Source organism: Bos mutus, chromosome 15 (assembly GCF_027580195.1).
Source record: "Bos mutus isolate GX-2022 chromosome 15, NWIPB_WYAK_1.1, whole genome shotgun sequence".
Lineage (NCBI taxonomy): Eukaryota > Metazoa > Chordata > Mammalia > Artiodactyla > Bovidae > Bos > Bos mutus.
In genome coordinates this window covers 34,784,605-34,807,061 of record NC_091631.1, presented here as the reverse complement: position 1 = coordinate 34,807,061, position 22,457 = coordinate 34,784,605, and the positions used below count along the sequence as shown (strand labels likewise).

Genomic DNA, 22,457 nt, shown 5'->3' with positions numbered 1-22,457 from the left:
TTTCCAATGAGTCAGCTCTTCGCATGAGGTGGCCAAAGTATTGGAGTTTCACCTTCAACATCAGTCCTTCCAATGCATATTCAGGACTGATTTCCTTTAGGATGGACTGGTTGGATCTCCTTGCTGTCCAGGGGACTCTCAAGAGTCTTCTCCAACACCACAGTTCAGAAGTGTCAATTCTTCGGTGCTCAGCTTTCTTCATAGTCCAACTCTCACTTATATGTGTATGTATATATATTATAGATAGATATAGATAGCTGATTCACTTTGCTGTACAGCAGAAACTAGTACAACATTGTAAAGCAACTATAATGCAATAAAAATTCATTTAAAAGTAAGTAAAACATTTTTAAAAAGTAAATAATTAAGGTGATAAAAAACAGCAGCATGCCTGAAAATGAAAAAACAAAAGTACAAAAATACAAAAAGCAAGACAAAACAGAAAATGGTGCTAGCAGACCCATGAAAGCACACTTGTTTACACTGCGAGAGCTGAAACAAGACTATGTATGGAGTGTGGCTGAGACCTCAGCCAGGACACATGCTTCAAGTAACTCAAATTTTTCATGCTCTGCACATGTCCGTGAATGCCTGTGAAAGTGCCAGGGGGATTGGTTTTGAATTAACAAATAAATGTTAGCAAGTGGGTGAATTTGAAAATTCGGAATCCACAAAGAATGAAGATCAACTGTATGTCTGAATGTTGGCCTTTCCTTACTAGATGTGTGACCTAAGTGTCCCCTAAGATTCGTCCTCCTCAGTCTTATTATGGGAGAGTAATAAACACATGATAAGAATGTAGCAAGGATTAAATCAGACAAGATATGGTTGGTCAGGAGCCAGGGTGTGTGACACACGAGGGAGGTTCAGAGACATGAAGTATTGTCACCGACCCCTGGTCCCTGGACACCAGAAGATTCAGCTTCCTTCCAAGCTCTCTCACCCATGAGCACTCTGTCCAAATCCTAGAAAGCTAGTTACTGGCTTCTCAAGATGTTCATTCTTTTTAAGTGATAAATAGCTGCTTATGGCAAACCCAGGTTATAGTTAAAACACTCCACTTTCCAGTTCAAATACCCATAAAATCTAACTGACGAGATGCCCCCAGAATTCTAACAATAATAATTTTCTGATAAACCCTAAACACTGACCTTGTTTGCATGATCTGAGCACTTGTATTATGCTTATACCCAGATTTCAACATCTCTGGATTAGAGAATGAATCCATGTTTCTGGAGACATGGAATGTACCACCTGAAAGAATCCAGTGATTCTGGTAAGCTGTTTTGGAGAACATGACCATGAGAAGCATATGCAGTGTATTAGTCCAGGGTTCAACCAAGAACCCCCACAAGATAATATTGGAATTCTAATGTCCAGTATCTAAGGACACGTTTTATGACCTTATTTGGAGACAGTGTGTTTACAGAGGCAATCAAGTTAAAATGATATCATTAGTATGGGCCCTAATCCAATATGACTGATATCCTTATAAAAGGGGTAATTTGGAGAGAGAGACATGCGCATATGGAGAAGGCCACGCGGACATGAAGGCAGAGACTGGAGTGATGCGTCTTTTACGAACCAAAGGATGCTGAAGATGGCCAGCAAAACGCCAGAAGCTAGAGGAGAGGCCTGGAGCAGGCTGTCCATCATCATCATCTTCATCCTCAGAAGGACTCAACCTTCCCAACACCTTCCTCTCAGACCTCTAGGCTCCAGAACTGTGACGCAATAAATTTTTGTCTAAGTCACCCTGTCTGTGATATTTTATTATGGTAGATCTAGCAAGTTTATTTGCCAGGAACCGGCTTACTGGATATTTGGGGGCTGACTAAGCAAGTCTGTTTATAAGGCAGGCAGGCAGAAAGGGAAGATCACAGGACTCTGGAATTTCACAGATGTGGGCTGAGGCCATTCTCCACAAGCTGAGTGTCTTCTCTCTCCTGGGGAGCCTTCTGTGTTAAGGCCTTTCCAACTAATGATGTCAGGCCCACTCAGACAATCCAAGACAGTCTTCCCTACCTGAAGTCAACTGATTAGGGACTTTAATTACATCTGCAAAATCCCTTCATAGCAACATCTAGACTAATGTTTTATTGAATAACTGGAGGCTGTAGCCTGGCCAAGCTGCCACATCAAAAAAGCTGTCACATAGAGCTGGATGGGATGAGGTCACTGTCCCTTTGCTCAAAGCAGCATTGAAATCACAGAATCAAATTCCCAATCCAAATATTCATTCAGTAGGGTTGGGTAAATAGTTGGCCAGATCTGATCTGACTTACAAGATCCATCCGCTGCAAACAAAGTGAGTGAACTGCTATGTCTGTATGCAGGTAAGCATTGAGAAGCTGGGCTTTCTCTTTTCCTTGTTTCCCCTGTAACATCACTTACATCCACGTGTGGCATCCAGGTCCCTGTGGGAAACATGATGAAGGGGCAGTAGAGGCTGAGGGTAAGGGAACTTTCCAATTGCCATTTTGATATTTTGTCTAAAGAAAAATCACCTTATTTTTAACTAAATTTTTTTAATTTTATAAATTATCTGACACGTGGAGCACAGAAAAACAGAGTCTGGTGGGTAAGTATTTCTTTTAGTGAGGAGGGATAGAAGCAGTCTGAATTTTCTGGGTTTTGTTTTTTGGCTTGGACGGCATGAGTCATAGAAACCCCGGGTGGAACCTCTTTGTGGTGAGTCTGCAGCAGTTCCTGCTCTTGGCCACCAGGGGAAGATATAGTCAACAAAGTCTTCTCTCAGCCTGACCTACACAGGATATCTGCCAAGGAGTCTCATTACTACTCTCGGCTAGATTTTATTCATCATTTTATTCCCAGCACCTATCACAGTGCCCAGGACACAGGAAATGCCAAATAAATATTTGATGAATAAAAGTAAATAATCCACAAATAGCTCCAGTAAGGGAGGCTTTCCTGATTCCCTCTCACTGAACTCCCACCTACATTTAGGGGTTTCTTCCCTTATACAAATACACAAAAACTTACAAAGGATAAGATAAAGAGTTTACATGTGTCCTGTTTTAAATAGCACACCTAAACTGGATTGCATAAGTCGTCCAATAAGCTATTTTGTCTTTCACTTTTATTTTGAAAATTTCCAAATCTACAGAACAGATAGAAGAATAATACAATGAACTCCTGTATATATTCCTCAACTGTTGACATTCTGTCACGTTGTCTTGATCCGGTGCCCTGATTTGGTGTCCTCTTTGGATAAATCTCTGTACCAGAGCCCAGGGCATGGGGGAGATAGGTACAGAGAACTACATAGGTACTAACCTAGATATCGTAAAGGGATTTATATCCTAATAATGAAAGTTACACGTACAGAGAGAGAGTGTGTGTGTGCTCATTCATACCCGACTCTGCAACCCCATGGACTGTAGTCCACCAGGCTCCTCTGTCCATGGAGTTTTCCAGCAAGCACAGTGGAGAGGGTTGCCACTTCCTATGCCAGGGAATAGAGCTACTGCTGCTAAGTTGCTTCAGTTGCGTCCGACTCTATGAGACCCCATAGACGGCAGCCCACCAGGCTGCCCGGTCCCTGGGATTCTCCAGGCAAGAACACTAGAGTGGGTTGCCATTTCCTTCTCCAGTGCATAAAAGTGAAAGTGAAGTCATTCAGTCGTGTCTGACTCCTAGTGACCCCATGGACTGCAGCCTACCAGGCTCCTCTGCCCATGGGATTTTCCAGGAAAGAGTACTGCAGTGGGTTGCTATGTAAAACTAAAAGCATCGGAAACATAGATGGTGTTAGATGTCAGGATAGCAGTTATGCTTTGGAAGCATAGTGACTGGACTGGACTCCTGAAGTGTCCTTAGAGATTCTAATAGTCTAAATCTTGATCTGGGTTCCAGCTGTACTTCTTAGAAATTCATTTAAAGTGTTTTATTATTTGAGTATTTTTCTGTGTGGATGTTACTTTGATAAAGTTGACAAAGTGAAAGAAAGTGAAGCCACTCAGTCGTGTCCGACTCTTTATGACGCCATGGACTATAGCCTACCAGGCTCCTCCATCCATGGGATTTTCCAGGCAAGAGTATTGGAGTGGGTTGCTGTAAAGTTGACAACAAATTGGGAAATGTACACCAAAAACCACAATACAAGAAAATCCTGAATGCCAGAAAATACAAGAAATAACTTCTGAGAAAATTAGGACACTGCTGTTTGGGGCTATTTGATGAAGAAAAATAGGATGTGAACTTTATTCCATACACTGTGGGGAACCTTGGATTGTTATAATCAGGGGAGTGATATAATCAAAACAAGCACTCTTCAATGGTTAATTTGGGAGTGAGAGGACAGGGAGAGATTAACCCCAGGGAGAGTAGTCCAGGTGAGCAATGTTGAAGATCCAAGCTCAAAGACAAAAGATGGATTCAAGATATACTGTGAATATAGGATCTAAAGTGTTTGGAGACTTGATAAGTGGTACCAAAAAAAAAAAAGGCAAGAGTGAGCTTGATGTTTTACTCTTGGGTAAAACATCATTTCTAGTTATATATAAGTTGTGTGTGTGTGTGTGTGTGTGTGTGTGTGTGTGTATATATATATATAATTTCTAGAATTCAATAAGCATTTCTCATTATTTCCAGGTATCATTAGAGTTCCCAGTCCAAGGGAGATGCTCAGACCTGGACTTGATGAGGAGGAGGTTTCATGGGTAGCTAAGTTGTGTCTCATTGGCCCCTTTCCAGGTGGGCTTTGCAGCACCGCTCTCTCTCCCCATTTCCAGGTCCCTTCCCAGGCAGATTGTGGGAGGCAGGAGGCCATGGTCAGTTCTTGGCCATAGCAGGTCAGTGTGCAGATTGCCACCAAGCATTGCTGGGAAGACCAGGTAGTCACCCTTGCTCGTTGCTTCACCAATATGTAAGTACACCTGGGGAATGGAGCATGGTGGAAGCACGTGGTTTAACTTGACTGATCATTAATTTTTCAGCTACCATCTCTGACATCCACTAGGGTCTGCTGCTGCTTTCCCATTCACCACCATCACAGGCAATCTGCTTCCCCAGCAGAACTTGAGTTCCCGAGTGCTTGGGAAATTTCTGCCCCTTCACACTATTTCACACTAAAATATGCTTCTAGTATATTTAAACTAAACAGAAGGCTGGTTTTTGGAGATATATTTTATTATACCTCTCTTCCTAAGATCTTTAAACCAGAAATGAATATTGAATTTTTTGAAATACTTTTAGCATCTATTGTAATGACTAAGTGATTCTCTCCTTTGACTTGTTAGTATATTAAATCTATGTTAATAGGTTTACTAAGGGCGTCCCTGATGGCTCATATGGTAAAGAACTGGCCTGCAAAGCAGGAGACTTGGGTTCAATCCCTGGATCTGGAAGTTCTTCTGGAGAAGGAAATGGCAACCCACTCCAGTATTCTTGCCTGGAGAATCCCATGGATGGAGAAGCCTGGCAGAGTTAACATTCCTACAGTTCTGAATCCCACTTGGACATGATACATTCATCTTTCAATGTACTGTTGGGCTCTGTTACTAATGTTTCATTCAGATTTTTGCATCAACATTCATAATTGAAATTGACTTACAGTGGAGGTTCTCAAAATGTGGTCTGGAGACCGACGGGGATCTCCAAGATCCTTTTAGGGGGTCTGCAAGGTCAAAATGCTTTTCATAGTAATTGCTGTTCAGTTGCTAAGTTGTGTCCAACTCTTTGCCACCCTGTGAACTGCAGCATGCCAGGCTTCCCTGTAATTCACTGTTTCCTGGAGTTTGCTCAAACTTATGTCCACTGAGTCGGTAATGCCATCCAACCATCTCATCCTTTGTCACCCTCTTTCCCTCCTGCCTTCAATCTTTCCCAGCATTCCCTGGTGGCTCAGATGGTAAATAATCTGCCTGCAGTGCAGGAGACCCATGTTCAATCCCTGGGTTGGGAAGATCCCCTGGAGAAGGCAATGGCTACCCATTTCAGTATTTTTGCCTGGAGAATTCCATGGACAGAGGAGCCTGGCAGGCTACAGTCCATGGCTTCACAAAGAGTCAGACATGACTGAGGACCTAACACTTTCATAGTAATGTTAAGACATACTATCCCCTTTCACTCCCATTCTCTCAGGAATGTGTCATAGAGTTTTCTAGAGACTACATAATCTGTGATATCTCAACAGACTGCATGTAAAAAGCGGATAGGAAGTTCCATCTGTCTTCTGTTTAGTCAGACGTTAAACAGTTTTGAAGAAATGGGAAACAATGCCAGTTTAATGTAAATTTTTTTTGTTTTGGAAGATTTGGTTATTTGAGTACATGTTATTTATGTTAACACCTAATAGTTCTATTGTAGTTATCTTTAAAAAGGCATAATCTAAACAATTTCTGCTTTAATTTCTAACATGTTAACTATTGATAAATATTACTTCCATAAACAAAAGCTCTTTAGGATTTTCAGTGATATTTTTCAAAGTGTAAAGGTGACCTGAGACCAAAAAGTTTGAGAACCACTGGCTATACTTTTCTATCATCTGCCTTTGTCAGATTTTGGTATCACCATTCTTCATGAAAAGAACTGGAGAACACGCCTTTGATTTAACTGAGGTATAATTGACGTGTAACATATTAGTTTCCAGTATAAAATATAATCATTTGATATTTGTATTTTTGCAAAATGATCTCTGCAGTAAATGTAGTCAATTTCCACCACCCTGCATGATTACAATTGTTTTTCCTTGTGATAAAAACTTTTAAGATCTGTTCTTTTAGCAACTTTCTCTTAGCGCTTTCCTTCTTGCTCTATGCTGTGCATAAACTTACAACGGGAGAATAATAAATAATGATGTCATGTGATTAAATATACTAGCCGTCTACTCCTTGAAGATGCCAACAGTAACTTTCTCAATTTCTTTCCTGGTTACTAGTTTTTAGGTTTAAAAATGTCACCTTCACTCAATTTTGATCTTTTATCATCTAGTAACAGCTATAACACTCAGATTTTCCTACTAACTGCTTTGTGTTGTACAAAATATTTCCCCATGATACCTTGTGATATTTTCTACTTTCCCAATTTTGGATATTTTCAAAATCTTTAAAAAAAAATTAGACTAGCCTAGTATCTTCTCATTTTATAGAAATTTTATTTTTATTTCAGAAAACTGTTTGGTAATTAACCTATTTCCTCTGGCTGCACCCTCTTGAGTCTCTTCAGCTGACCCAGACAGGCAGGCTAACCAGGGCCTTGAGACCGTGGCTCTGAGTTATTTCCTGCAGATGATGAACATGCATAGCTATTACCTTTAGAATGAAGCTGCAAGTCTTGATTATGCTCCTGTTAGAGCTCTTAACTCATCAAATGATGTCAAACAGACTGCTTCATGTTCCTGAGCCCTAGGATCATCTATATACACAGAGAAGAGAGCAGTCTCTAGAGCCTCGCTGGGCTTCTGGAAGGAATGGCTGCTGCCTTTACTGCAGTGGTCAAGATGGTGGCCTTGCTTTCCCTCTGATTCTAGGGCTCCTTGGAGAGCCACCTCCTAACCCCAGATTTTTTAATATGTATATATTTATTTCACTGTGCTGGGTCTTAGTTGTGGCACGTGAACTCAGTCATGGCACGTGAGATCTAGTTCCTTGACCAGGGAGTAAACCCGGGCCCCTGCATTGGAAGCATGGTTTCTGAGCCATTGAACCACCAGAGAAGTCCCCTAACCCCATATTTTCTTAATGAGGCCATATCTGTGATTTTTTTATTATTATTTTAATTGGAGGATAATTACTTTACAATATTGTGATGGTTTTTGCCTTACATCAACATGAGTCAGCCACGGGTACACTTGTGTCCCCCCATTCTGAACCTCCCTCCCACCTCCCTCTCCACCCTATCCCTCTGGGTTGTCCCAGAGCATTGGCTTTGGGTTCCCTGCTTCATGTATCCGACTTGCACTGGTCATCTATTTTACACAAAAATATGGAACGCTTCACAAATTTGTGTGTCAGCCTTGCACAGAAGCCATGCTAATCTTCTCTGTTTCATTCCAGGTTTAGGATATGTGCTGCCGAAGCAAGCACCGTATCTATGATTTCTTTTCTTCTCACTTTCTAGTTACCTGGGTGGTGAAAGCAAGCATCCATGATTTGGCCAATGGCTCCCCTCAGGTAAGAGACCTTGGTGCCTCCCTTCTCTCCAGCCTGCCTGGCCACCAGCACCACTGTGACTGCCGCAGCCCCACAGATCGTGGGCCTACCACAGCATTGATCAGAGGTTGGTCATTCATAGATGTCTCTGGCCCAGAGTACAGGATTTGGACTGAGTCTCCCTTCTCTTTATAAAAAGAGAAACAGGATTTAAGAGCCAATTCCAAGTTTGTCAATTGTGTCTAGCTTCACAGTCGAGGCCCTCTTCCTCTCCTGGGAACCCTCTACTGCCCACAAGCCAGCTTTCCCTTGTTTCCCGCCCTGTAAGACTGTAGAACAAGCTACAGTCATTTAGGAATCCCTCCCTGACGCCCTTGTCTGCCTGGAGCCATGCGGGCACTTACAAGGGGCAGTCTGACAGCATCCCACACGGTGACCAGGTGCCCTCACTTCATGCTGTTTCCTCTTCAGAGGGAGTTCAAGCACTCAGGCTCCATGAGCCTCCCTTCTTCCATGGGCTTATTTACCACTCCTTTTGTCTTATTAGAAAAGGTCCATCACCTAACTCGCAAGCTACCCTGCGTCCTGTGGCACCCCTGCAGACTACCACTTGGCACCACCACAGCCGGTAGACTTGCTTCACATGAATCACCACCTTCTTCCAGCCCGAGTGCCTGTGAGAGGCGATGGGCAGCTGCTTCCAGCATGGGGCACAGCCACAGGATAGGGGCCCCCATCCAGGTCTGCGATCAGCCTCACACGAGTGTCCCGGGAACCTTCCATCCCCACAGCCCTTCACAGACTCCTGACTTGCACACCTGCTCTCAGCATCTCTCACACTGCCCCTGACGTGTGAACAGGTGAGGACCCTTACCCTGTGTTCACGAAAAGAAACTGAGGCTGATAAAGTTGAAGTGACAGTCAGACAACTGCAGAGACAGAGCCTGCACGAGACTCAGCTTAAGCCCAGCCATCCTTGCACGGCCCCGCTTTGGGATGAATTCCCCACTGCTCTGGTGCTGTGCCACCCTTCCCGGCCCACAGTTGATCCCTTGTTCATTCATTATTTTCCATGGTCACGTGCAAGTCTTCACTGAGCGCCATCTTTTTGCCAGACTCTCAGTTAGGCTCTGGAGACACCAAAGCAAATAAAACAACCCATGATTTCTAGCATAGGGTTTACGAAGGGTGTGCCGCTGTCCTCAGTACAAGGTGATAAACACTGACATACGTGAGAACTGTGTTCAGAGGGAACGAAGAGAAGGGAGTGACTTCCTAGAACTATCAGGGAAGGCTTAACTAAGGATTAGACACTTATGCTGGGTCTTAAAAGAATCAGAAAATATTTAGGGAAACAGAAGGGAAGGCTTTCCATTCAGAGGGACTGGCAAGAACAAGGGATCAAAAAGGCTGTGCAGAGGGATAGTCAGGGCAAAGGGGGCAGTCCTATGAATCTGGTGCTTTGACAGGGGGAATTGAGTGGAGATTACCTTAAATTACAGCCTGAGTTCCAGTTGTAAAGGGTCTTATGTTGGTGCTAAAAATGTTAGACTCTATCTTGTAGCCAACAGATGGGAACTATTGCCCTTCTAGCACAGGGGGTAAAGAAGACCTGTATTAAAGAAAAACTACTCTGACAGTAGAGAAGATGCATAGATGTAAGAGCCCAAATAAAATATGCTAAGGACTATAAGGGTGACAAAAAGGAAAAAGTAGTTTCAAAAAACATTGTGTCCACAGATTCAATAAGATTTGATGACCAATAATGCTTAAAATGGAGGAAAGAAAAAGTCACACACATATGCAAATAACTTCCAGGTACCTGACTCAAGTGACTGAGTAGATAAAAGCTAATCGTTTTTTACCACTAGTGCCACCCAGGAAGCTCAAACCATAATAATAGTTGACATTTATTCCTTACTCTGGGCCAAACCCTTTATGTGCATATAATACTCTCAGTAAACCTGAGAAACTGGTACTATTCTTAACCCTAATTTTACAGATGAAGAGACTGAAGCTCAGTGATCAATTTCTTTGCTCCAGCAAGTGGCCTATAGGGATTCCAAGCCAGGACTGTCTGAAATCAGAACTTGGTGCTCCTAACCACTATACTATACTGCCTCTGTATGTGCTCTTGGCCCAAAAAAGAAATATCATAGCAGAAGCGGATGTGGGGAGGGTGTGAGGGGTACAGATGAATTAAGTTTGTATCAGGTAACTTTAGAGATACTTGTGGGATGTCCAGCTACAGATGTCCAGGGATTAAGAAAACAGCCAGGGGTGATGAGATTTGAGAGGTGGCAGATATGGGTGAGGGTGAGGGTGAGGGTTGCAGCCTTGGAAAAGGCTATTTTCAGAGGAAAAGGAGCAAAGGGAGAGAGGAGAAGCTGAGGAAAGGCTGAAGGAGTGAGCAGAAGGGGAGGGGGAGAAGCAGGACAGAGCATGGAAGCTGGGGAGAGAGCTTAGGTTTCAAGAAAAAGGATGGTCAATAATGTAAAATGCTGGACAAAATCTAGTCCTGTAAGAATGGGGAAAGAGGTCTTTTGATTTGGCCGTTGGCAGCTTGTGGGTAATCTCAGTAAGTCAAGATTCCATGTCTGATGGCTCAAGAAGGAGAATAAAGAGGAGCTGACAAAGAAGCCACAAGAGAGATAGACTTCCCTTTCTGAAGAATGGTCTCCAAGTACAGTGGCTTGTTTCTGGGCTGCTGATGCTCCTGGCTTTAGGATTCATGGATGTAGACTCATTCACTAGCATGATCCTGATAACCACTTATTTCTCAGCCTTAGTCTTTGAAGGGACTGTATTAAAATCATGTAGTAGGCCCTCTTTCTTATTCTCACAGCCATCACTTCTTATAAATGTTTCGGGTAATATAATTTTCTTTGACAGCTTGCCAAGAAACATCACACACCTTTTAATTCACACAGTAGAATCCTCTTTCCCTTTGTCTTTACAAATAAAATACCCAAATATCCCTTAAAAATATATGCCATTTTTTTCCTAGACATTAATTGACCTTAACAAAAAGATTTCTTGCCTTCAAGGTGGAGAGAAGTCCAACAAGTTACTGCAGCTCAGCATCGTCATCCTTGCCTCTGAAGCTGCCAGGTCCTAGCGCGTCCCTCTCTCCATGAACGCTGTGGACAGCGCTGTGGCTTCCCTTCTTGGGAGGCACAGATTCCTGCTGGTATGCTCTCCACCCACCGTCTCTCTCCTCTCTCACAATGCTCATGGGGGACTGGGGAGTTGGCAGCCTGTGGGAAAGACTCTAGTTGTCACCTGGTGGCTTGGTAAGGGGGCCTCTAGTGGAGCTGCTGGAACAATGGGAGGTTAGAATCTCCAGGATGCTCAGGGACCCTCTGTAGACAGTTTTAAGGACCTTCTTTTGAGATTGGAATAGTCCTTTATAAAAGCACTGTTTTTGGATTTTTCAGAAGCATCCCACTCCAGATAGGAAATAAGGAAAAGGATCTTCCTTTTATATTTTTAGGGTTCAGTTTCCTTTCTCCTTGCTTCCAGAATCAGATCACTACTGATTGCAGCATAGAGTAGGACAGGCAACTCTATGGCTTCAAAAGATCTATTTCATCCTATTTGGACAGGTAGACTCTAGTCAATAAATCATGCATTCATTGTTCCTCCTCAGTTCTCACAAGACTTATTATTAACACATGTAAATTTTGTGTGTTAATAATTGAGGTTTCCCAGGTGGTGCAGTGGTAAAAGAATCCACCTTCCAATGCAGGAGATGCAAGAGATGCAGGTTCTATCCCTGGGTCAACTTACTGGAGCTTGAAGCAGGGAGGGAGGGACGGGGAGTTATTGTTTAAAAATTACATAGTTTCAGTTTTTCAAGATGAAAAAAAGTTATGGAGAAGGATGGTGATATTGGTTGCACAATAATAATGTATTTAATACCACTGAACTATACACTTGAAATGGTTAGGATGGTAAGTTTTATGTTACATGTATTTTATTACATTTTTTTAATTGGAAAAAAAAGAACAGAAGACACCATGATGTTCTCAGAATTGACCCCTTAAAATGATTAAGTTTTTGTCATCTCCTCAGACTTTTTATACCTGGATCATTCTCCCTCACTATAAATTCTTTCTCAGGAATCTCTTCAGCCCTAAGCAAATAGACATCTGCTAATTCCATCCCATCCCTGTTCAAACATCCCTGGAAGAGTCTGAAACCACTTGAACTCAAGCTGAAACCCATTCCTACATAAGAAAATTAACTATGTCCTATAGAAGATTAACTATGGACTATAAGTCCATACACCGTAATTATTGGGGTTAATTTCTGTGTTACACATAAGATTCTGGGCACAAGATCAAAAAGTAAGAAGAAAGAAGTAAGAAATAAGCTCTTAATGCTTGTTGAAGCTTGATTTAAGAGCCAATGAAAAAAATGTTTCTGTTTCAGGGAGGGTGTCTGGCTCCTCAAACGAAGTCCTGGAGGTGCCCAACGAGTCCAGGTCCTCAGCCCCGTCAGACCAGAAACTCAACTGTGTCAAGATTTTCTCAGTGAGGAGGCTCCTGGAAACAAGTCCCAGGATCAGCGGGAGGATATATAAACACAAAGGTGGGTGTTTTAATGCAGGGCTGGGCAGTTCACTTCTAGTGAATGGAATATGTGATATAGGATATGTACATCCACTCTTCCCAACTTCTGCTGCCACACTTTTTTGAAGGACAAACAGGGACCAGGCATCACCCTCAGGGGCAGCCCCGTCACCCTTCCAGTAAGCAGAACGCTCTGATGCCAAGCAGGGTAGCAAACACTGGAACTGAGCCCTGCTCTCTGACTTCCCTTCTCTCAGGCTCCATGAATACCCGTCTCATGTTAACAGTCTGTCTTCAGGATAGACTGTAATACAATGACTCAGGGCATAGATTTCTTAACCATAGTGGTGCTACGCACAATATACTGTACCCTAAACAATGTGATCAGATTCGGGTATTCCCTAATATCCACCATCATCTATTTATAAGCAATGTCCTAGATTGTAATGAGACTAGCCCAGTGCCTGCATATAGTAGACATTCAATGATGGTTAATAAAGTGCCACCTGTTACAGAAAGCTAGTCTCGCTCATTATGCGTCAATTCAGGTCATCCTTGAGAGTTCTAGGGCCACATAAATTTGCCCCTGTAGACAATCAATACACATAGTAGGCATTCTAGTTTTCTTAGAATAATATTTGCTTTGAACAATATACATTAACAAAAGTGGAATAGGGAAGATTTGAACCACTGTTACACGACTGTATTGTTGTTGGCATCCTGAAAACCCATTCCAACAAGACTGTGGTTCCAAATTGTTTTGAATGAAATCAAATTGACTTGAAACAAGATTATGAACATGACAATGTAGTTGAAATAATGTTTTCTCAAAAATAAGTATTTTGAACCACTGCTGTTTATCAATAATTTTAATACACTCTGGAGTATTTTATACATCTTTTCACATCTTGAAAAAGTTTTTTTTTTTTTCCCCTAACTTAAGGGGTAGGGGAGGCTGACTTGCTTTTATGCCACTAATTCCTGCCCAGCTCATAATTTAAATATCCAGAATAAGAGCTCTAACATGATGTATTGCAAGGGGCTAGTAGGGCTTTTCTTTTTGATGGGATATGGGTGCTCTTTAGGCTATTCTTAGATTTCTCTCTTCTTTTAATCAACAAACATTTGTAAGTGGCTCTATCTGCATCAGGTATCTAGTCACAAGGGATACTTCAGTGAGCAAAATGGACAAAAATCTAGTGGAGATGGGGAGGCAGATAATAAAGAAGTAAAAAAAAATATATAGCAGTTGGTAATAAATGATAGAGTGAAATAAATCAAGAATGAGCAATAGTGAATGCCAAATAGAAGGATGTTTGCAATTTAAAAAAATCTATGGTCCAGGAAAAACTAATAAGGAGACATCTGAGAAAAGATCTGAAGGTGGTGAGGGTGAAGGCTACGTAGATATCTGGAGACTAAAGCATTCTAGCCACAGAGAATGGCAAGTGCTAAAGACCTGAGGTGGGAGCATGTCTGAGACATACCAAAACCCACCAGAAGGCCAGTATGTCAGGAGAGGCATGAACACAGGGAGATCAGAGAAGCTGGGTGGGAAGGCAGCTTGTGTGGGACCTTATGGGCTAGTGGAAAGACATTGGGTTTTCCTCTGAGTGAAAAGACATCAAGTGGAGAAGCAGGGCCTCAACCCATCTAAACAAGTTCACTCTTGCTCCTATGTTGAAACTAGACTGCTGGGAGAAGGCATGGGACAAAGCAAGATCAGTTGGGAGACTATTGCAATAACCAGGTTAAAACACTGACATCTGAGTAGAAGCAGTGGACGTGGTGAGAAGCAGATAGACATTGAACTAAGAGCCAACATGACAAGATTGAATTAAGGTATGAAAGGAGAAGTAAAAAATGACCCCAGTGATTTTGGCCTGAGCAACTGGAAGTACAATGCTGCCATTTCCTGAAATGAGATGTTTTGAACAATGTATACTAACCAACATGGCAAAGAAAGGATCTGAACTATTTATATATGACTATATTGATCTCGGGTATTCTCCTCCTGAGATGACTTCCTTAGATGGCTATAAGGCACAGGATTCTGGGGGAGAATTGTGACTTTGTATCTGATAACCTTAAGTCTGAATTGCCTATTGCCACTCAAGAGGAAATATCAAGTAGACAGTTGAATATATGAACATGGAGTTCAGGGGAAAAGATCCAGCCTGCATATGTAGAATAAGCATATGGTTGATATTTAAACTGTCATAGGACAAAATCGCCAAGGAAGCTGAGATCTGTGATCTGGAGCACTTCAATGTTTACAGGGGGTAGAAACGAGAAGGAATTGATGGAGAACTTATCATTAGGTTTTGCACCATTGGCATATTGAAATTTCAACAATGGTGGTGAGAGTGAAAGCTTTTTTGGAGTAGACTCAAGAGAGAATTGGATAGACAGATTTGAAGATGATGTGTACAGGTAACTCCTTCAAGAAATTTTATTGTAACTGGAAACTCAGAAATGGAATAGCATCTCAATGTAGGTATGGAAGTCAAGAGAAGGTTTTATAACTTTCTAAAATTTTTATTTATTTATTTTTGGCTATGTTGGGTCTTTATTGATGCCTATGGGTTTTTTCTAGTTTCAGAGAGTGGGAGCTACTCTTTATTGGGGTGCACAGGGTTCTCATTGCGTGGCTTCTTTTGTTGCTGAGCACGGGCTCTAGGCATGGGCTTCAGCAATTGTAGCATGTGAACACAGTATTTGTAGCTTGAGGGCTCTAGAGGTGTGTCCCCTGCCTTGGCAGGTGGATTCTCAACCGCTGGACCACCAACTTTTTTTAACATGAGAAAAATTACAGAACACATGTACTCTGCCAGGAACTGTCAAGCAGAGAGAAGGAACTGATATTGAAAGGAAAAGATGGAAGAATTGCTGGGGCAATGTTCCTTAGCAGATCAGAGGGGAAGAGAACTTAGATGGGACTATGGCAGGTGATACACAGTAACAGGAGGGAAAGCAGAGAAAAAAGACGCCTTTCTACACTTCTATACCATCTGAGTTCTCTTCCACAATGGAAGAAGCTTACACTTGCTATTCATCAAACTGCAGGCTCTGAAAGAGCCTGAAGTCTCAGTACTAATGACCCAATTACAGTCCTTTCTCCAAAAGCATCATTTGACATTTCTGGGCTTCGGTTTGGCAGCTGAAAAATGGAAGGTTTCTTTAAATTTGAAGTCAGGAATTGAGTTTAAGTTTGTATGGCTCACGAACAAAATGTTTTTTATGCATTGACTGTATCATGGGTTGCCATGGAATAGGGGAAAGACCTACATTCAGGAACATGGCCTTGTGTCTTAGCTTTGTGACCTTGCACAAGACATGGAATCTCTTGGAGGTTCTTTATTCCAAACTAAAGTGGTCGTAAAAGGATCACAATAGTTTCAGAGAGATATCTTCTACTCTGGGAAGTGCTTTGTAACCCCTGCAGTTCCATGAGAAAGAATGTTCTATCATGATTCTCAGAACGGAAGCTTTAGCCTGGTTTGTTCCATCTTCACTTGTTATTGCTTTCAAAAAAAAAAAAAAAACAGAAATTGCTGATTGTATGCAACTAGGAGATAGGAATGCCTTCTTCCATATCTTTCTTTGGGACATTTCCCCCTTCTCCCTTGCTGGAGACCAGCCTTTCTCCTAATATAGGTCTGAAGCTCCCAGCCCAGGCAGGCAGCCACACCTGCCTGTGTAGGTGGAACTCCACCCCTGGAAGCTTCATTTGCTGTCCTGGTTACTCCCTATTGTCTCCACAGCCCAAGCTGTGAACTCACAATTACACACTACCTTCTGGAGGCTCTACCCCAGCCCCGGCACAGCAGATGCTGTTTGGGAAGAGTTGAAGCAACTGCTATAAACACTGGGGGGAACTCGACTAGCATCACTGGTGAAGCTCTGCCCACAAAGCTGCTCAGGGAGGATTCTTCTGGGTGTGGGAGGGACAACAGGCACAGGACTCCTCAAGCTAGTCTCCTTTTTTGAAATGTTTTTATTTTCTCTCTCTCTCTCTCTATATATATTTTTTTAAACTGAAATATATGGTTGATATACAGTGTTGTGCTACTCTCTGCAATACGGCAAAGTGATTCAGTTTTACATATATGCATACATTCTTTTTTTATATTCTTTTCCAGTTATGGTTTATCATAGGCTATTGAATATAGTTTTCTGTGCTATATGCTAAGACCTCGTTGTTTATCCATTTTACGTATAAACATTTACATCTGCTAACCCCAACCTCCCACTCCATCCTACCCCCAAGCCCCTCCCGCTTGGCAACCACATATCTGTTCTCTATGTCCATGATTGTTTCTATTTAATGACACTGTCTCAAGCTATTCTTTTGATTCCTCCCAAAGATAACTGTTTTTGGCAAATTCTGGTCACTCCCAGGGTCTCAAGCCTTTTGTCTTTATAAAATCTTATCCCATCAGGCCTGTGTCAGCCCCAAATTGCCAGGAGCTTGCCAAAAGTTTTTCATGCCACATTTCTGTTCTACAAGTCCAGGTTGAAACATTCCAGAAAGCAAAGCATTACTATTGCTTTATGTCCATTTGCAGGGCTCAGTGTTGAATTCTGATCAGGTAGCATAAATATTGTTGCTGTTTGGTTGTTCAGTCATAGCCAACTCTTTAGTGACTCCATGGACTATGGCCCACCGGACTCCTCTGTCCAGGGGATTTCCCAGGCAAGAATACTGGAATGGGTTGCCATTTCCTTTGCCAGGCGATCTTCCTCACCCAGTGATTGAACCCAGGCCTCCTGCTTGGCAGGTGGATTCTTTACCACAGCTCCACCAGGGAAGCCCAGCATCAATATACTTTAGTTTAAAATCCTTGAAGAGGAAAACCAAGGAAACTCCAATTCAAGTAATATTCTGCCTAGGTCATGGTTGATTGCTTGAGTTCTCCATCTGTGTTCTCTTATAAATTTCACCCTAATCGACTAAATTTGCCTACCAAGGTCCTTTGTTCAGGATGACACTTTTGGACAATGCACGGAGGACAGGAGAGAGCCAGGGTGCAGAAGTGGTGGAGTGGGTGAGCTGCTCACATGGCCTGGCAGAGACAACAAGTTGAAGTTGTGGCCAGGCAGCAGGAGGCTGCTAAGATTAAAAAGATACCCATACTTAGAGCAAGGAGAACATCAAGATCAGAGGGCAGTGCCACTTCCTGCCTTCTCTTATCCAAATTACAGGAAATATATTCTTAAGTAAATCTAAGTATAAATGAACAAGTCCTAAGAGACTTGTGAACAAAGATCCATATAGTCAAGGCTATGGTCTTTCCGGTACTCACATACAAATATGAGAGCTGCACAATAAAGAAGGCAGAGAGCTGAAGAATTGATGCTTTTGAACTGTAGTGCTGGAGAAGACTCTTCAGAGTGCTTGGAAAGCAAGGAGATCAAACCAGTTAATCTTAAAAGAAATCAACCCTGAATACTTTTTGGAAGGACTGAAGCTGAAACTCCAATACTTTGGCCAGCTGACTCATTGGAAAAGACCCTAATGCTGGGAAATATTGAAGACAGAAGAAGAGGGGGACAGAGGATGAGATGGTTGGATGGCATCACTGATTCAATGGACATTAACTTGGGCAAACTTTGGGAGATGGTGAGTGACAGGGAAGCCTGGCATGCTGCAGTACGTGAAGTCGCAAAGAGTCGAACACAACTTGGCAACTGAATAACAAGAGACAAAACCAATTGTTCATTCAGTGTATTAGTTTCCCATTGCTGCTGTAACAAATTACCACAAATCTACTGGCTTTAAGCAGCACAAGTTTATCCTCCTACAGTTCTTTTTTTTAATACTCATTTGGCCACATTGGGTCTTAGTTGCAGCACACAGGACCTTCACTGAAGCCTGAGGGCTCAGTAGCTGTGATGTGTGGGCTCGACCATTGTGGCACGTGGGCTCTTGAGCATGTGACCTCTCTAGCTGCAGTGCTCAGGTGTAGTTGCCCCATGGCACGTGGGATCCTAACAGCGTCCTCTGTGTTGAAAGGCAGATTCTTAACCACTCTGCTACCAGGGAAGTCCCTCCCTTACAGTTCTAGAAGCCAGAGTTATAAAATCAGTTTCACTGGACTAAAGTCAAGGTATCAGTAAAGATACTTCCTTCAAAGGGCTCAAGGGGAAAATCCTTTCCCTTTCCCTTTTCATCTTCTAGTGGTGCCTGTGTTCTTTGATTTCTGGCCCATTCCTCCATCTTCAAAATATGTCACTTCAATTGCTTCTGGCATCACATCACCTTCTTATCTGTCCCTTCCTATGTCCTTCTATTTAAAAAAAAATATATATATATATTTATTTATTTGGCTGTGCCGGGTCTTAGTTGTGGCATACGAGATCTTTTAGTTGTGACATGCAGGACCCTGGTTGCAGGATGTGGGACCTAATTCCCTGACCAGGGATCAAACCCAGACCTGCATTGGAAGCATGGAGTCTTAGCCACTGAACCACCAGGGAATTCCCTCCTGTATCCTTCTTATAAAGAATATCATGATTGTGTGGGCCCATGAGACAGTCCAGGACAGTCTTAACCCAAAATCTTTAACTTCACTGCAGCTATAAGGCAGCATTAGGTAGGACTGGGATGTGGTACATGTGGGTGACTCTTACTGAGCCTACCACAATTTAAGCTTAAAATGGCCAGAGTTGCTCATTTGTTCAAAGGATAAAATAGAAATAAATCATTTTCAAAGTTAAAAGCTAGTGAAAAGCCCACAACAAGCTGGTGATTTAAGAAGCACATACTCCAAACATCAACTTAGTCAGAGCACCGGTTTACCCCAGGGAATTCTCAACAATGAGAGAGGCTCGGTACTGTTATATAGGCTCAAATAGTGACAACAGATATTCATTCTTTCTTTCTTCTTTTTTCCAGCAAACACTTGCTGAGGGGCTTCTCTTTGCTGGGCTCTCTTACCAAACTGGGGATGTGGGGAGTGAGACATGTGCTCATGGTCTAGTTCAGGAAATGAGTAGAAGATAAACCAAAATCTGGCCACACATAAGCATCTGAGGGACATGTATAAAGTGTGTAGAAGAGCTGAGGAGATAGGGGAATCATCACCCTCTTGAAATTACTGGGAGGCCAGATAACTGCCTGCCTTTGTGGCTCAGACAGTAAAGAATTTGCCTGCAATGGAGGAGACCCGGGTTCGATTCCTGGGTCTGGAAGATCCCCTGGAGAAGGGAATAGCTACCAACTAGAGTATTCTTGCCTGTAGAGGAGCTTGGCAGGCTATAGTCCATAGAGTTGCAAAGAGTCAGACACGACTGAGTGACTAACACTTTCCCTTTCATCCTGCCCCAAGATTAAGGAAAGCAAGATGTACCATCTGGCCCTCTAGTCACACAGAGGGACCATGCTATGCAGGGAACATGAGAAGAGAGAATAGAGGATAAAGGCAAAATACTAAGAAAGCCATAGAACAAAGTGAGGCATCTTTAGATTCCAAAGTCAATAAAGACTTTTAATTGAATCAAAGGGAAAAAATAAAGTTCATTCATTTATGCATGGAATAAATCCAAGGCACCGTTCTAGGAGTTAAAGCAAAGTAAATCCTGTCCTCATGGAGCTTATATCCTGGCAGGAAGAGAAAGACAGTAGGCTAGTAGGTAAGATATGCAGTTTATCATCTGGTGATACATCTTACAGAGACAAATTAAGCAAGCAAGGCATACAGAGTACTTTCAGAAAGGATTGGTTCTTTCTTCAGTATTTCTGGAGCATCTACCGTGCATTGTATTTATAAGTATCTACTCTGTGTCAGCCAGTGTGCTAAATGCTATGGGGCAGAGATGAATGCATTCACTCCTTTGTTAAATATTTATAAATGTTATCTATGTGACAGTCACTGTACTAAGCCCTGGGGACACAAAATCTCTGCCATAGTGGGATTTCCAGACTAATGTGAGTCAGACATTTAACAATTAAATACTCAGAAATAGCAGCTACAAACCAAAGTAACAGCTATGAATAGAATGTAATATGTACATCTCCTTAAATTGGGGCATTGGAACAGGCATCTCTAAGGAAGTAATATTGGAACTGAGACCCAAATAAGAGCAAAAGATATAAACAGTTGTTATGAACTATTGAAATTAGAGAACTATGGCATTGTCACAGGAGATGGGCAACTAGATCAATGTAAGAGAACAGGGAGGCCAGAACCAGACTCATAAATAGGTAACAATTGATATATGACAGCAGTGGCATTGCAGGTTAGTGATCAGGTGTGAGCAACAACAATAAATGTTACCAAGACAATGCATAATCCATATAGAAAAAATTGAACTGGATCCCTACTTCACATCGTACACAGAAATCAATTCTGGGTGATTGAAAAACTTAAAAGGAAAAAACTTTAAGTCTTGCCAGAGAAAATATAGAATATCTTGACCTTGGGTAGAAATAGATAATTGTGGGCAGGACTTCCCTGGTGGCTCAGATGGTTAAGTATCTGTCTACAATGTGGGAGACCCGGGTTCGATCCCTGGGTAGGGAAGTTCCCTGGAGAAGGAAATGGCAATCCACTCCAGTACTATTGCCTGGAAAATCTCATGGACAGAGGTGCCTGGTAGGCTACAGTCCATGGGGTTGCAAAGAGTCGGACATGACTGAGTGATCTTCACGGTAATCACTGTGGGCAGGAATCCCTCAGAAGAAATGGAGTAGCCATCATGGTCAACAGAAGAGTCCGAAATGCAGTACTTGGATGCAATCTCAAAAGCGACAGAATGATCTCTGTTCATTTCCAAGGCAAACCCTTCAGTATCATGGTAATCTAAGCCTATGCCCCAACCAGTAACGTTGAAGAAGCTGAAGTTGAACGGTTGAAGGGTTCTAGGAATAAATAAGTCACAAAAAGCACTAACCATAAAGGGAAAAAGATTGAAGATTGATACATTTGACCACATTACAGGACAAACTTCTATCCAAAGATGAAGGGAGAAAGAAAAAACACTATGGAAGAAAAGAAGGAAGAGTAGTTGCCAACTAGGAGGAAACATTTGTAACTGATATAATTGGCAAAGAAGCAATCTCTAAAATATATATGACTCCTAAAAATCGGTGAGAAAAAGACAACTCAATACAAAGATGGGCAAAAGTCATAAGCAGGCACTATTTTTTTTCCAAAGAAAGAAACTCCATGAGAAAAATGTAAGATGTTCAACCTCCTTAGTAATTAGGTAATGAAATTAGTTCACAAGCCATCATTTTGCAATTAATAGATTGCCAGAAAAGTGTCTGAAAGTGATATCCTGGCACCTGCAGGTGGTGGGGTGGAGGGCTTCCATTATGCATGTGCCTGTGGTGGTGTGTGGGGCTGGGAGTGGAGTCCATTTCTTGGCTTCTCTGTCTTACTCAGGCCGGGAGGCAGGGATTCACCCTTGCCACTGGCGATGGGAGAATTGATGGGGGAGGGGATCACCAAAGTTCTGAAATTTGCTGTGAAGTCCCCCCAAAGCTATCTACGCCTGCCATTCTGCACCCTCTTTGGGCTTGTGTTGGGTACCTATCATCTCTCCCAACAGAGAATGAATGAATGCTTTGTTCTCTTTAACTCAATCACCACCCGCCCCGTCCAAACACCTGGTCAAGGACTAGGCTCAGAGTAGGAGCTCATTATGGATGTCTGCTGTATATATTTCTGTGCTTTCTGAATTGGAGTGGATTCCCATTTCTTTGACCAGCAGAGCCTTCCTCCAGCCTTGCCACAGGTGTAAACAAGCAAGTAGAGGAAGTTCT

At 42.3% G+C, this 22,457-nt stretch overlaps 1 non-coding gene across 1 annotated transcript; it reads right to left on the bottom strand.

The window, feature by feature from the left end:
* Positions 1 to 7,941: 7,941 nt before the first annotated feature.
* LOC138991045 (U6 spliceosomal RNA) lies at positions 7,942 to 8,048 on the bottom strand. The gene has a single exon (XR_011467093.1). It is a non-coding gene; the product is annotated as a U6 spliceosomal RNA (small nuclear RNA).
* Positions 8,049 to 22,457: the final 14,409 nt, after the last annotated feature.